Genomic DNA, 13315 nt, shown 5'->3' on the forward strand with positions numbered 1-13315 from the left:
TAAGCACAGGTTAGAGAGACGTGTATTGTCTCCACACAGGACAGTTAGTCAGATTTTGCAAGTCCAGACAAATTGTGGGGGATACAGATAACGTGACATGAACCCAAGATCCCGGCTGAGGCCGTCCTCATGTGTGCGGAACTTGGCTATAAGTCTCTGCTCAGTGACTCTGTGCTGTCGTGTGTCGTGAAGGCGCCATGGAGAATGCTTCATCGAAGATCAGAGGCCGAATACCCATGACTGCTGAAGTGATCCCCAACAGGAAGGGAACAGTCTTGTCTTGGCAGGGAGGGTACCAGAAGACTGGAAAGTAGCTAATGTAACACCACTGTTTAAGAAGGGGTGGAGGCAGCAGAGAGGAAATTAAGCTGGTTAGTCTGACTTCGGTCACTGGCAAGATTTTAGAGTAAAAAGTCTGACAACACCAGGTTTTAGTCCAACCGTTTTACTATCAAATAAATCGGTTGGACTAAAACCTGGTGTTGTCAGACTTTTTACTGTGTTTACCCCAGTCCAACACCGGCATATCCACATCAAGGTTTTAGAGTCCATCATTAAAGATGAGATCGCAGAATGCTTGGAAGTGCTTGATAAAATAGGACTGAGTCAGCGTGGCTTCATCAAGGGGAGGTCATGTCTGACAAATGAGAGAGTTCTTTGAGGTAACAAGGAAGTTAGATAAAGGAGAACCAGTGGACATGATTTATTTATATGTCCAGAAGACCTTGACAAGGTGCCACACAAGAGATGGTTAAATAAGTTAAGGGGCGCAGATTGGTTGGTAGGACGGCTGAGGAACAGTGGAGGATCTTTAAGGAGATCTTTTTCGGTGCTCAGCAGAAATATATCCCGATGGTAAAGAAGGAATGTAGGAGAAGGGATAACCAGCCGTGGTTATCAAAGGAAATAGAGGAGAGTATTAAATTAAAAGCTGATGCGTTCAGAGTGGCTAAAAGTAGTGGGCAAGTAGAAGATTGGGAAAGGTTTAAAAATCAACAAAGAATGACTAAGAAGTTGATAAAGAAAGGAAGGATAGACTATGAAGCTAAACTAGCGCTAAATATAAAAAAGGACACTAAGAGTTTTTACAAATATATAAAGACGAAGAGGCTGGCTAGAGTGAATGTTGGACCCTTAGAGGACGAGAGGGGGGATTTAGTGGTGGGAGATGAGGAAATGGCTGAGGCCTTAAATAAGTTTTTTGCCTCGGTCTTCACGGTGGAGGACGCGAATAGTTTGCCGGATATTAAAGATAGAAGGATGGTAGGAGTTGAGGGCCTGAATGCGATTACTGTCACTAGAGAGGTAGTGCTTGATAGACTAACGGGACTGATGGTGGACAAGTCCCCAGGACCGGATGGAATGCATCCCAGGGTTCTGAAGGAAATGGCAGAGGTGATAGTGGATGCCTTAGTGATTATTTACCAAAATTCGCTGGATTCTGGGGAAGTGCCGGAAGATTGGAAAACGGCTAATGTTACACCGCTGCTTAAAAAAGGTAGCAGACAAAAGGCAGGGAACTATAGGCCAGTTAGTTTAATGTCTGTAGCTGGAAAAATGCTCGAATCCGTCAAAGAAGAAATAGCGAGGCACCTGGAAAGGAATGGTTTGATAGAGCAGATGCAGCACGGATTCGTTAAGGGGAACTTGTGTTTGACGAATTTATTGGATTTCTATGAGGATGTGACTAGTGCGGTAGACAGAGGGGAACCTGTGAATGTGGTGTTTCTAGATTTTCAAAAGGCGTTTGATAAGGTGCCTCACAAAAGGTTGCTTCAGAAGGTTAGGGTGCATGGAGTTGGGGGTAAGGTGTTAGCGTGGATAGAGGATTGGTTGTCTAGTAGGAGGCAGAGAGTTGGTATCAATGGTTGCTATTCTGATTGGCAGTTGGTGACGAGTGGAGTGCCGCAGGGATCGGTGCTGGGGCCTCAGCTAGTTACCATTTATATAGATGATCTAGAGGAGGGGGCTGAGTGGAGGGTGACAAAATTTGCTGATGACATGAAGATGAGCGGAAAAGCAAATTGCGCGGAGGGTGTGGAAAGTCTGCAGAGGGATCTGGATAGGCTGAACGAGTGGGCGAGAACCTGGCAGATGGAGTGAAATGTTAGCAAGTGTGAGGTTATCCACTTTGGCAGAAATAATAGTAGGAGGGATTATTATTTAAAGGGCGAAAAGCTGCAGCACGCTACGGTGCAGAGGGACCTGGGGGCCCTGTGCACGAGTCGCAAAAACCCAGTCTGCAGGTGCAGCAGGTGATCAAGAAGGTGAATGGTATGCTGGCCTTTATAGCGAGGGGGATAGAATATAAAAGCAGGGAGGTCTTGCTGCAACTGTACAGGGCACTGGTGAGGCTGCAGCTGGAGTACTGTGTGCAGTTTTGGTCGCCACACTTGTGCAAGGATATTTTGGCCTTGGAGGGAGTGCAGAGGAGGTTCACTCGGCTGATACCGGAGATGAGGGGGTTGGACTACGAAGAGGGACTGAATAGACTGGGTCTGTACTCGTTGGAGTTCAGAAGGATGAGGGGGGATCTTATTGAGACGTATAAGATAATGAAAGGGATAGATAGGGTAGAGGTAGAGAGATTCTTCCCGCTTAGAAAGGATAGCAGGACTAGAGGACACAGCCTCAAGATAAGGGGGGGACAGTTTAGATCAGAGTTGAGGAGGAACTTCTTCACTCAAAGGGTGGTGAATCCCTGGAATTCTCTGCCCGTTGAAGTGGCGGAGGCTACCTCGCTAAATATATTTAAGTCACAGGTAGATAGGTTTTTGACAGACAAGGGAATTAAGGGTTATGGGGAGAGAGCGGGAAAGTGGAACTGATCCACTTCAGATCAGCCATGATCTTATTGAATGGCGGGGCAGGCTCAAAGGGCTAGATGGCCTACTCCTGCTCCTGTTTCTTATGTTCTTACGTTCTTAAGGGCCATTGGTGTTAAGGGTAAGATCCTGGCATGGACAGAGGATTGGCTGGCTGGCAGAAGGCAAAGAGTGTGGATAAAGGAGTCTTTTTCAGGATGGCTGCCAGTGACTAATGGTGTGCCTCAGGACTCAGCGCTGGGACTACAACTTTTCACAATATACATTAATGATTTAGAAGGAGGCATTGTTGAAGGCACTGTGCTAAATTTGCAGATGATACAAAGATATGTAGCGGGACAAGTAGTATTGAGGAAGTAGGTAGGCTGCAGAAGGACTTAGACCAAGCTAGGAGAGCGGGCAAAGTGGTAAATGGAATACAATGTGGCAAAGTATGAGATTATGCATTTTGGAAGGAGGAATGGAGGCATAGACTATTTCCTACTGGGGAAAAATGCTTAGGAAATCAGAAGCACAAATGGACTTGGGAGTCATTGTTCAAGATTCTCTTAAGGTTAACGTGCAGGGTCACTCGGCAGTTAGGAAGGTAAATGCAATGTTAGCATTCGTGTCAAGAGGGCTAGAATACAACAGCGGGGATGTGCTTCTGAGGGTGTATAAGGCTCTGGTCAGACCCCATTTGGAGTACTGTGAGCAGTTTTGGGCCCTGTATCTAAGAAAGGATGTGCTGGCCTTGGAAAGGGTCCAGAGGAGGTTCACAAGGATGATCCCCAGAATGAAGAGCTTGTTCTATGAGCAATGTTTGAGGATTCTGGGTCTGTTTTCATTGTAGTTCAGAGGACAAGCAAGGATCTTACTGAAACTTACTGGATACTGCAAGGCCTGGATAGAGTGAACATGGAGAGGATGTTTCCACTATGAGGAAAAACTGGAACCAGAGAGCACAGTCTCAGACTGAAGGGATGATCCTTTAAAACAAAGATGAGGAGAATTTCTTTAGCCAGAGGGGTGAATCTGTATTACTCTTTGCTGCAGAAGGCTGTTGTGGCCAGGTTGTTTAAGACACACAGATAGGCTCTTGACCAATAAGGTAATCAGGGGTTATGAGGGAAAGGCAGGAGAATGAGAAAAATATCAGCCATGATTGCACGGCAGAACAGACTTGATGGGCCAAGTGGCCTAATTCTGCTCCGGTGTCTTTTGTTCTTATCATGCTAAATTTCAAATCAAAGGCCAATCAAAACATCCACATTTGTCTGTTGGTAACTTAAAGGCCTGTGCACAAAGTACTATGTGCCAGCCAAAAAGACCACACTGTAGATTACTGAAACATTACCAAGGAAAGTACCCATTGCAGCAACAATCAATAAATAATCCAGCAACTAACCTGAATCTGACCTGCCAGTTTGGGATTGCTAAGGTCCATCTGAGGCCTCATCAGGTTGGCATCTCATCTTTTAGGTAGATCTGGTGCTGCTTCTAGCATGCTTTCCTTCACTCCTCATTGAGCCAAGGTTGGCCCTTGGCTAGGTGGTAACGGTAGAGTGAGGGTAATACCGGGACAAAGTTAGATTGCTGAGATACAATTTTTTTTTTTACTATCATGGGTCACAGTGCTTCATGGATATCCAAATTTGAATTGCTGTGTCAATTCTCTATCTACCCCATTAAGCATGTTCTTAGTGACACAACACACTGCAGAGCCTTCAAATTGAAAACCGGACCCCTATCTCCATAAAAACTGCATATAGTGGTCACTCATACTAATAGTGGCTTGGACTAATGCAACTGAGAGAGGTAGATTGGTGAGGACAAGTAGGTTTTTCCCTCCTCCTTGGTTCTCTAACCATAGTCTGGCAGATAATTCCTTCAAAACTTGGCAAGATCATGCTACTCTTGGTAATAAACATGGAAGCCCCCAGAGGGAATTTTATGTGCCCTTGTTACACTCAACTCTTCTTCTCAGTGGGTGGTCAACATGAAGGAGCACAATTGAGGGGGGTAGTTGGAGATTATCAGCAGGAGATTTCCTCACCTCAGTTTGCCATGAAACTTCCCAGGATCCAAAGTCAATGCTGAGGAATCCCAGCAATACTCCAACCAGGCCTGCATAACACTATCCCACCATCTATAGTGAGTTTGGCCGATTGGGTGGAACATATCCAGAGAATGTGATGCAGGTATCTAGGACACTGGTTCTGCGAATATGACTAATCTGTGGGAAAGCTTTCCCAAATCTCCAGACATTGGAGAGGAGCACTAACAGGGCAATAATGTCCCCCAAAAGCTGCATACACAAACATCTCCATGCAATTCGAGCAGAAGTCGAAACCTAACTGTACATGCAGTTACACAAAACACTCAGAGCTGCACACTAAAATCAATCACTTGTAGATGCTGAGAGAAATTAGAGCCAACATACCAGGCAGTGTCCCTTTTATCAGATATGGTGTCTAGGTCAAGGCCAGGTCATTATTTAGTTTCACTCATATTTGACTCAGTTTTGACATAACTCTGTGGTAAGGTCATAGAGGTCAATAAGAGTGAACCCACTTGGTCAACTCTTTGTGTTGCACGCTGGAAACATTTCCAGTGCCTGGGGCCAGCATTCGTGCAGGAAGCGTCTCCAGCTGCAGCTCCTAGAAGCACATATTTCAGAGCTGGAGTAGCGGCTGGGAACACTGGAGTATCCACAAGGCAGAAAATATCATGGATAGCACATTTGGAGAGGTGGTCACATTGCTGGCTCAGACTCCACAGACAAAAATACCATTTTGGATACCGTTGAGGGGAATAGCCTTTCAGGGGAAAACAGCAGCAGCCAAATCCATTGCACCATGACTGGTTCTGGGGAGGGGTGGGTGGAGACAGGCTGAGTGTGTGGGCATGTGCATGGCAGATGCAGTATAAATGTGGATAAATGTGAGGTTATCTACTTCAGTAGAAAAACTAGGAAGACAGATTATTACTTGAATGGGTATAAATAGAGAGGGGTGGATATTCAAATGAGACCATAAAGTCCTTGTACATCAGTTGCTGAAAGTAAGCGCGCAAGTAGAGCAGGCAAATAGTATGTTGGCCTTCACAGCAAGAGGATTTAAGTATCAGGATGGGGACATCTTGCTGCAATTGTGTAGGGCATTGGTGAGGCCACACCTGGAATATTGTGTGCTGTTTTGGTGTCTTTATCTGAGGAAGGAAATCTTTACTATAGAGAGAGTATAACTAAGGCTTTCAGGCTGATTCCTGGGGTGGAGGTCTGTCATAGGAGGAGACACCAAGTCAGTTAGGATTATATTCATTGGAGTTAAGAGAGGGATCTCATAGAAACTTACAAAATTCTAACACGATTAGACAAGGTAAATTCAGAAAGAATGTTCCCAATGGTGGGAGAGTTCAGGAGTAGGGGTCATAATTTGAGGATAAGGGGTAAACCTTTTAGAACTGAGGTGAGAAGAAATTTCTTCACCCAGAAGGTGGTGAATGTGTGGAATTCACTATCACAAAATGTAGCTGAGGGCAAAATGTTGTCTTACTTCAAGAAGAAATCAGGATATTGAATTTGATGATCAGCCACGATCATGAATAGTGGGGCATGCTCAAAGAGCCAAATGGCCTACTCCTGCTTTTAGTTTCTATGTGAACAGAAGCTACATGCCCACCAGACTGAGGGAGGAAAGCAAATTTCCTTCTTTAAAAGGACAAGTAAACCAAATCTTAGATAATGGCGTAAGCACCTTTACTAAGACTAATATGTTATTCCAGATTTGTTTATTAATTAAAGAGCCAGGGATAGATAGGGTGGATAGGACAATACCATATTTCTTTTGTACAGCTGTAAAGAACCATATAGCTTATTTCAAGCACATGGCTAAGAAATCTCAGATGTTTTGACCATTCACATGCATCACCAAACCACCACCACCACCACCCCCCAACCCCACCGCCACCACCACCATCCCCAAACATGGGGGCAGTCCCACTGGGGACCAGTAACATCTTGCTTAAAGGTTCATATTTTGCACTTGGGTAAGATGTTCTTTCAGAGATTGGAGGCAGATTGGCCTCCTTCTGCATTGTAGGGATTCTGCAAGTTGCTCAGAACTTCAACGTTCAGTGTACTGAACAACTGTTGCTTGTGGGCTTCCCTGAGCTCCTCAGAGCCCTTGCCCGCTTGGCAACACAAAGCCAGTAAACATCCTCTGCCTTCTCAGATCTCAACAGGCTTCTTCAGCCCCAACTGCAGAGAGCTACCAAAAAGCACCAGGGGCTTCACTTTGACCCCAGGTCCGCAGAGTTAACAGCAAATTAGCTGTAAGGCGCTAGCCACCTTTTTTTCATCTGCTCCTGACTGTGACTACATTTGACTGACCCTTGAACTGATGTACAGTGCAGGAGATAGTTACTTAGCCCATCTAGTCTGCACCAACTCACCAAAACAGCAACCTACCCAGGTTGGCATACCCTCCCCAACCTTGCACATTCATCATAGCCAATCCACCTAACCTGCAAATCTTTGGACCATCTGGTAGTTTTCCAATACACCTCTGGACCACAGCCCTCTCAGACAACTAATGTTGTGCTCACATAACAAACCATGGTACTGTTAACCACACATGCAGAAAGATTTCCAGCTTTGTATTACATGCTGTGCAGTTGGGAATGAAATTGAGATTCCTGAAGTATTAAAATATGATGCCACGCTTAACTTACCAACGCACTCGCAATGGATCCCACCCTTGTTACTAGGCAGGAAGCAAAGTAACAGCAGCGGAACCTGCTGTACTTTGTGTCACAATCCACACAGGTACATATGAATGAATTTCTGAACAGCAGTTATCCAATTCTCCAAATCCACCCCATCATACATATTTCTTTGGCATCCATCCACCTCAAGAAATGGTAGACTGTGCCCGAAGTGGAGGTCACTTCTGCATTCAATGTTTGCTATGGCTGTATTGGCCGATTCACAAGTTACAGTCCCTTCAACAGCTTGAACAGATGTATTGAATGGCCCAAGCTTGAATGATTTTTGTTCCTCCAAAGGGCTCTTTCTGTCATCCGGGTACTCGGCTTTTTGGACATTCTTCTTGTCTGCTTGGCTCCAGGCACTCCCCGATCAACATAAAGGATTTCCCATACACTGATTCTAATCCCAGTCAACTTGAAGTCTTGCTTGCAGCATCCTTGTATTACAGACGTGGGAATCCTATTAGTCTTGAGCTGATGGCTAGCTTGCCAGAGCACGACTTGGAGGATGCATCCATCACACAACCAATAGGCTCAACACTGACACGGAGAACAAACAAATTGGGAATCCCTGCAGGTTCGTGTACTTCTAAATTTGTCTGAGGCAAAAGGTGGAATTATTTTTTCGGCTTGCATAAGTTGTCCACCCATGTCTTACTACTGTAAAGGACGGTGCTGAGAACACAGGCCTGGTACACACAAAGCTTTGTATTTTGTTAGTCTGCTGTTGGTCCACAGTTAATTTCTCAACTTTGACATGATACTGTGGCCTTGGTAATCAAAGTGCTGATTTCAGTCAGCATCAAGGGACAGGTGACTGATAATTGTTGTTCCAAAGTATACAAAAGGTACCGATGAATGCCCCAGCGAGGTTGTCAATGATGATGGAAGAGGTCTCTATATCCTGGACATTAATTTAGTCATTCTGATGCTGATCATCAGTCCAAATTGATTCCTGTTGAGATAACCAATTTACAAATTGTTGCACGTGAACTTCAGCATGGGATGCCAGTATGGTGTCTTCTGCAAAGAGCAACTCACTGGCTAGGACATTATAAATTTTGCTTGTGGCATTAAAGACTTGCCAAGTTGAAGAGCTTGCTATGAGCTCTGGTATGTACATGAGGCATGTATATCAGCAAGGTAACTGGGATACATTACAGAAACAAAATATAAGTAATGAACTGAATTTCGTTTGAGTGCATTGCACTCAGCCAATTAGCATGCATGTCAGACATGACAGCACAATGACCTCTGCTATACTGATGATAAATTTATCTACTAACAGCAGTATGTTAGGCATAGGTTTGTAATTCTTCATAAACAAATTCTCCACTTAGTTTGAGACGGTGATAGGGAAGGAACCAAAGGTTTAATGCTGAAAAACAGTGAAATATTAAAATAAGCCAGGCTTCTGTCAGTCAGTGCAATTAAACTGACATTGCATGAGTGGTCTCAATCTAATTTCTCATATAAAAGACAGCACCAATGACAATGCAGTAGCGAAGGTGTTCCACTGTTGTATAAAAGTGTTTGTCTCTAGAGAGGAACTTGAGCTCCACAATCTTCTGATGTAGAGGCACATACGTGATCTTGACATTTGAGATTAGGCCCATTCAAGTGAAGTTAAGGTCCAATAAGTCTGCAACTTAATTACACCTTTATTATGTAATAATTGACCTTGAGATTCATGTTTCTTATTTCTGCAGGTGGAAGAGTCACAAGCTATTTATGAATATTGAATATCCTGCAGCACTTTTAATATTCTTGTCAAGGCACCTACTTAATCTACCAAACTCTAACAGTAAGGTGGTACAGTGGCATGGCCAGCACCAGAGACCCAGGCTCAATTCCAGCCTTCAAAATTTATTTGTGTCACAAGTGGGTTTACATTAACACTACAATAAAATTACTGTTAAAATTCTCTAATCGTCACACTCTGGTGCTTGTTTGGGTACCCAGGGGGAGAATTTAGCATGGCCAATGCACCTAACCAACACTAAAGTCGGAGGAGTTGGAGACAGTGAGGATGCATGTTATAGTTTGCAGAGGGACATAGATAAGCTACAGAGCTGGGCTGTGAGGTGGCAAATGGAGTTTAATGCAGAAAAGTGTGAGGTGATTCACTTCGCTAAGAGTAACAGGATTACAGAATATAGGGTCAATGGAAGGACTCTTGGTAGTGTTGACGAGCAAAGAGATCTCGATGTACATGTGCATAGATCCCTGAAAGCTGGCACCCAGGTTGATAAGGTTGTTAAGAAGGCGTACAGTGTGTTAGCTTTTATTGGTAGAGGGATTGAATTTTGGAGCCGTGAGATCATGTTGCAACTGTACAAAACTCTGGTGTGGCCACACTTGGAGTATTGCATACAGTTCTGGTCATCGCATTATAAGAAGGATGTGGAAGCACTGGAAAGGATGCAGAGGTGGTTTACCAGGATGTTGCCTGGTATGGTGGGAAGGTCTTATGAGGAAAGGCTGAGGCACTTCAGGTTGTTTTCATTTGAGAGAAGGAGGTTAAGAGGTGACCTAATTGAGGCAGACAAGATGATTAGATAGGGTGGACAGTGAGAGCCTTTTTCCTTGGATGGTGATGGCTAACAAGAGGGGACATAGCTTTAAATCGAGGGGTGATTATTATAGGACGGATGTCAGAGGTAGGTTCTTTACTCAGAGGGTAGTAAGGGTGTGGAATGCCCTGCCTGCAGCAGTTGTGGACTCACCAACTTTAAGGGCGTTCAAATGGTCAGTGGACAGGCATACGGATAACATTGGAATAGTTTAGGTTAGAGGGTCATTAGATTCGTTCCACTGGTCGGCGCAACAGAGGGCTGAAGGGCCTGTACTGCACTGTAATGTTCTACGTTCTATGAAACCGGAGCACCCAGAGGAAAGACATGGGGACGTGCAGACTCTGCACAGACAGTGACCCAAGACAGGAATCAAACCCGGTTCCCTGGTGCTGAGGCAGCAGTGCTAACCAAGGTGAGGATTTTGCATGTTCTACCTGTATCTGCATGGGTTTCATCCAGGTGCTCTGATTTCCTCCCATAGTCCAAATATGTGCAGGTTAAGTAGATTGGCCATGGTAAATGAGCAAGATTACAGAGATAGGGTGGAGGGAACAGCCTGAGCTGGATGCCCTTTTGGAGAGTCAGTGCAGACTCAATGGGTCAGATGGTCTCTTTCTGCACTGCAGAGGTTCTATAGTTCCAATGCTCCCATCCAGCACTTGAGCATAAACCTTCATTGCAAAGTTTGAAACTACTGTCACATTGCACGCGCATATTACAGCAGTTTAAGGCCAAGTTGTAATGGCTCTCTTGAGATAATACACACACCACGACATTTACAAAATGCTCTTCAAAACAGTATCCTGGGAGGATTCATGCAGACAGAAAAACATGCTCAATGTCCCTCGATAATCATAATCATTCCTGTTAAATGGAGCCCTAACAGAGCAGGAAACCACAGCTGTTGTGCAGGGCCTTAGCCGTGTTGCCTGGTAAGAAATCTCACACGCTCACCTGCAATAAAAATGACTGGTGCATTGACCCATGTACTATATTCAATAACTGCATCAAGCAGCAGCTTTAAAAATTCTATATGCTTACTTTTGTGTTTAATCTTCACATTATCTTTCTCTACACCTTAGCTATGACTGTAACATGATGTTTTGCACCCTCTCCTTTCCTTCTTCCACATGTACTCTATGAACGGTATGCTTTGTCTGTAATAGCATGCCAGAAACAATATTTTTCACTGTATACCAATACGTATGACAATAATAAATCAAATTTTCTGCCTAAATTGCACATTTCTACTACCAGCTAATGCTGGAAAAAATAAATTCTGTTCCTGTTAATTTAGCCTAACTTTGAAGTTCCTTTTCATTTAAAATCATCAAGGAAATTATTCCAAATAAAACCAGAAAATGCTGGAAACTATCAGTGGATCTGACAGCATTTGTAGGCAAAAAATGGAGTTAATATTTTGGATCAATGACCTTGCATAAGATCTGGCTTTTGTATGAAGGAAATAACTTTCCCTGCAGCAGAATCTGACTTCATCTCAAGCTATTGTTTAGATTTCTTGAAATTATCCCATATTTATGCCAATTCCGAATTATATTCACCAAATACATAAGAGTCATAGCATCAAAACAGGCCCTTTGGCCCAACCAGTCCATGCCAACTATGGTGCCCTCCCAGCTAATCTCAATTGCTCATGGTTGGCCCGTATCTGTCTAATCTTTTCCCATGTTGCTACTGAACCTGCCTCAATCACTCTCTCTAGCAGCTCATTCCACTTGCACACCACTCTGCGTGAAGAAGTTGCCCTCAGGTCCCTTTTAAATCTTTCCCCTTTCACCTTAAAAATATGTCCTCAAGTTTTCAGAAAATACTGAGTTCATCCTATCTTTTCCCCTTCATGGTTTTATACACCTCCAGAAGGTCACCCCTCATTGTCCTACATTCCAAGGCATAAAGCCCTTTCCTGGCCAACCACTCCCTATAACTTGGACCCACTAGTCCTGGCAACACTCATAAATCTTAACATTCTTTCCAGTTTATCAATCTTCCATTAACAGGGTAACCAAAACTGTACACAATACTCCAAGTATGGCCTCATCAACTTATACAACTGTAACAATGTCCCAACTCCTATATCCAATTCCCTGACTCATGAAGGCCAGCGCGCTAAACATCTTTTCCACCACTGTCTCCCTATGACGCTGCTTTCAACAACCATGTACTTGTACTCCTAGATCCCATTGTTCCTCAACACTCCCCAGGGCCCTACCACTCGCTGCACAAGTCCTATCCTGTTTGACTTTCTAAAATGCAGAACTCAGTGTAAACAAAAGCAGCAGCAGCAATCAGATCTTCAACCCGTCCTCTGAATGTTGGTCTGGAAAATTTGGACAAACAGATATTGCAGCAATGCTTTAAGTTATAGCTGTTGGGTACAATAATTTCAATAATGGAGCAAGCACGAAACTGCATTTGATAAGAAATGATTTGCAACTGTCAGCTGCAGTTTAATGCAGCTGACAGTTGTAAATCATATTGCTCTGTGAGCAAAATACTGATTACGTTCACCGTTCAATCTTCCAAATTCTGCAGTGAGAAAACAAAGTAGTTTACTATCTGTATATAAAAATAATTTGGAGCATTTATTTATGCATTTAATGGAGCTGGAGATTCAGTGAAATAGCCTCCGTTTGAACTCTGATGCAGTTGAATGTCTGGTTTGCTGAATAACATTATCTGTAGCAAATGAGTTGTCTCAAACCACCACTTATATAAATGCAATTCTTCCCTTTGAACACACGTCTGTGGCCACAACTTTTCATACCAACTAACTACTGATTACAGAAAGCACCAGGACAGCTAGTATGAGGCTTTTTGAGAATAATCATTTTATACTGATCAAAACCATATGCTCAATAGGGGATTTTCACAGTAACTCCATTGCAGTGTTAATGTGATTACTTGTGACACTAATAAATAAACTTTAAAAACATTAAAAAGTTTAAACTGTTTCTGTTGTGCTGAGAGTTTGCAATGGACCATGTAAACACAAGCTTAGAGAAAGAATGAGATGTTTAGCAAGCAGAATTTTTTAAAGTGTGTTTAACTGAACTCAAAAGGCAATTGAAGCTTGGAAGCTAGAGAGTGAACAGCTCTCAGCTTTGCTAGAAGAAAGCTATACAATGGAGCAATGGGCACAAAAGC

At 43.6% G+C, this 13315-nt stretch overlaps 1 protein-coding gene across 5 annotated transcripts in view; it reads right to left on the minus strand.

Annotated features, from left to right (window-relative positions):
- hectd4 (HECT domain E3 ubiquitin protein ligase 4) overlaps window positions 1–13315 on the minus strand; it is a 268508-nt gene that overhangs the window by 229676 nt on the left and 25517 nt on the right. The gene's annotated exons all lie outside the window — the stretch shown is intronic.

Source organism: Carcharhinus amblyrhynchos, chromosome 20, assembly GCF_965287045.1.
Source record: "Carcharhinus amblyrhynchos chromosome 20, sCarAmb.v2.hapA, whole genome shotgun sequence".
NCBI classification, from domain to species: Eukaryota; Metazoa; Chordata; class Chondrichthyes; order Carcharhiniformes; family Carcharhinidae; genus Carcharhinus; species Carcharhinus amblyrhynchos.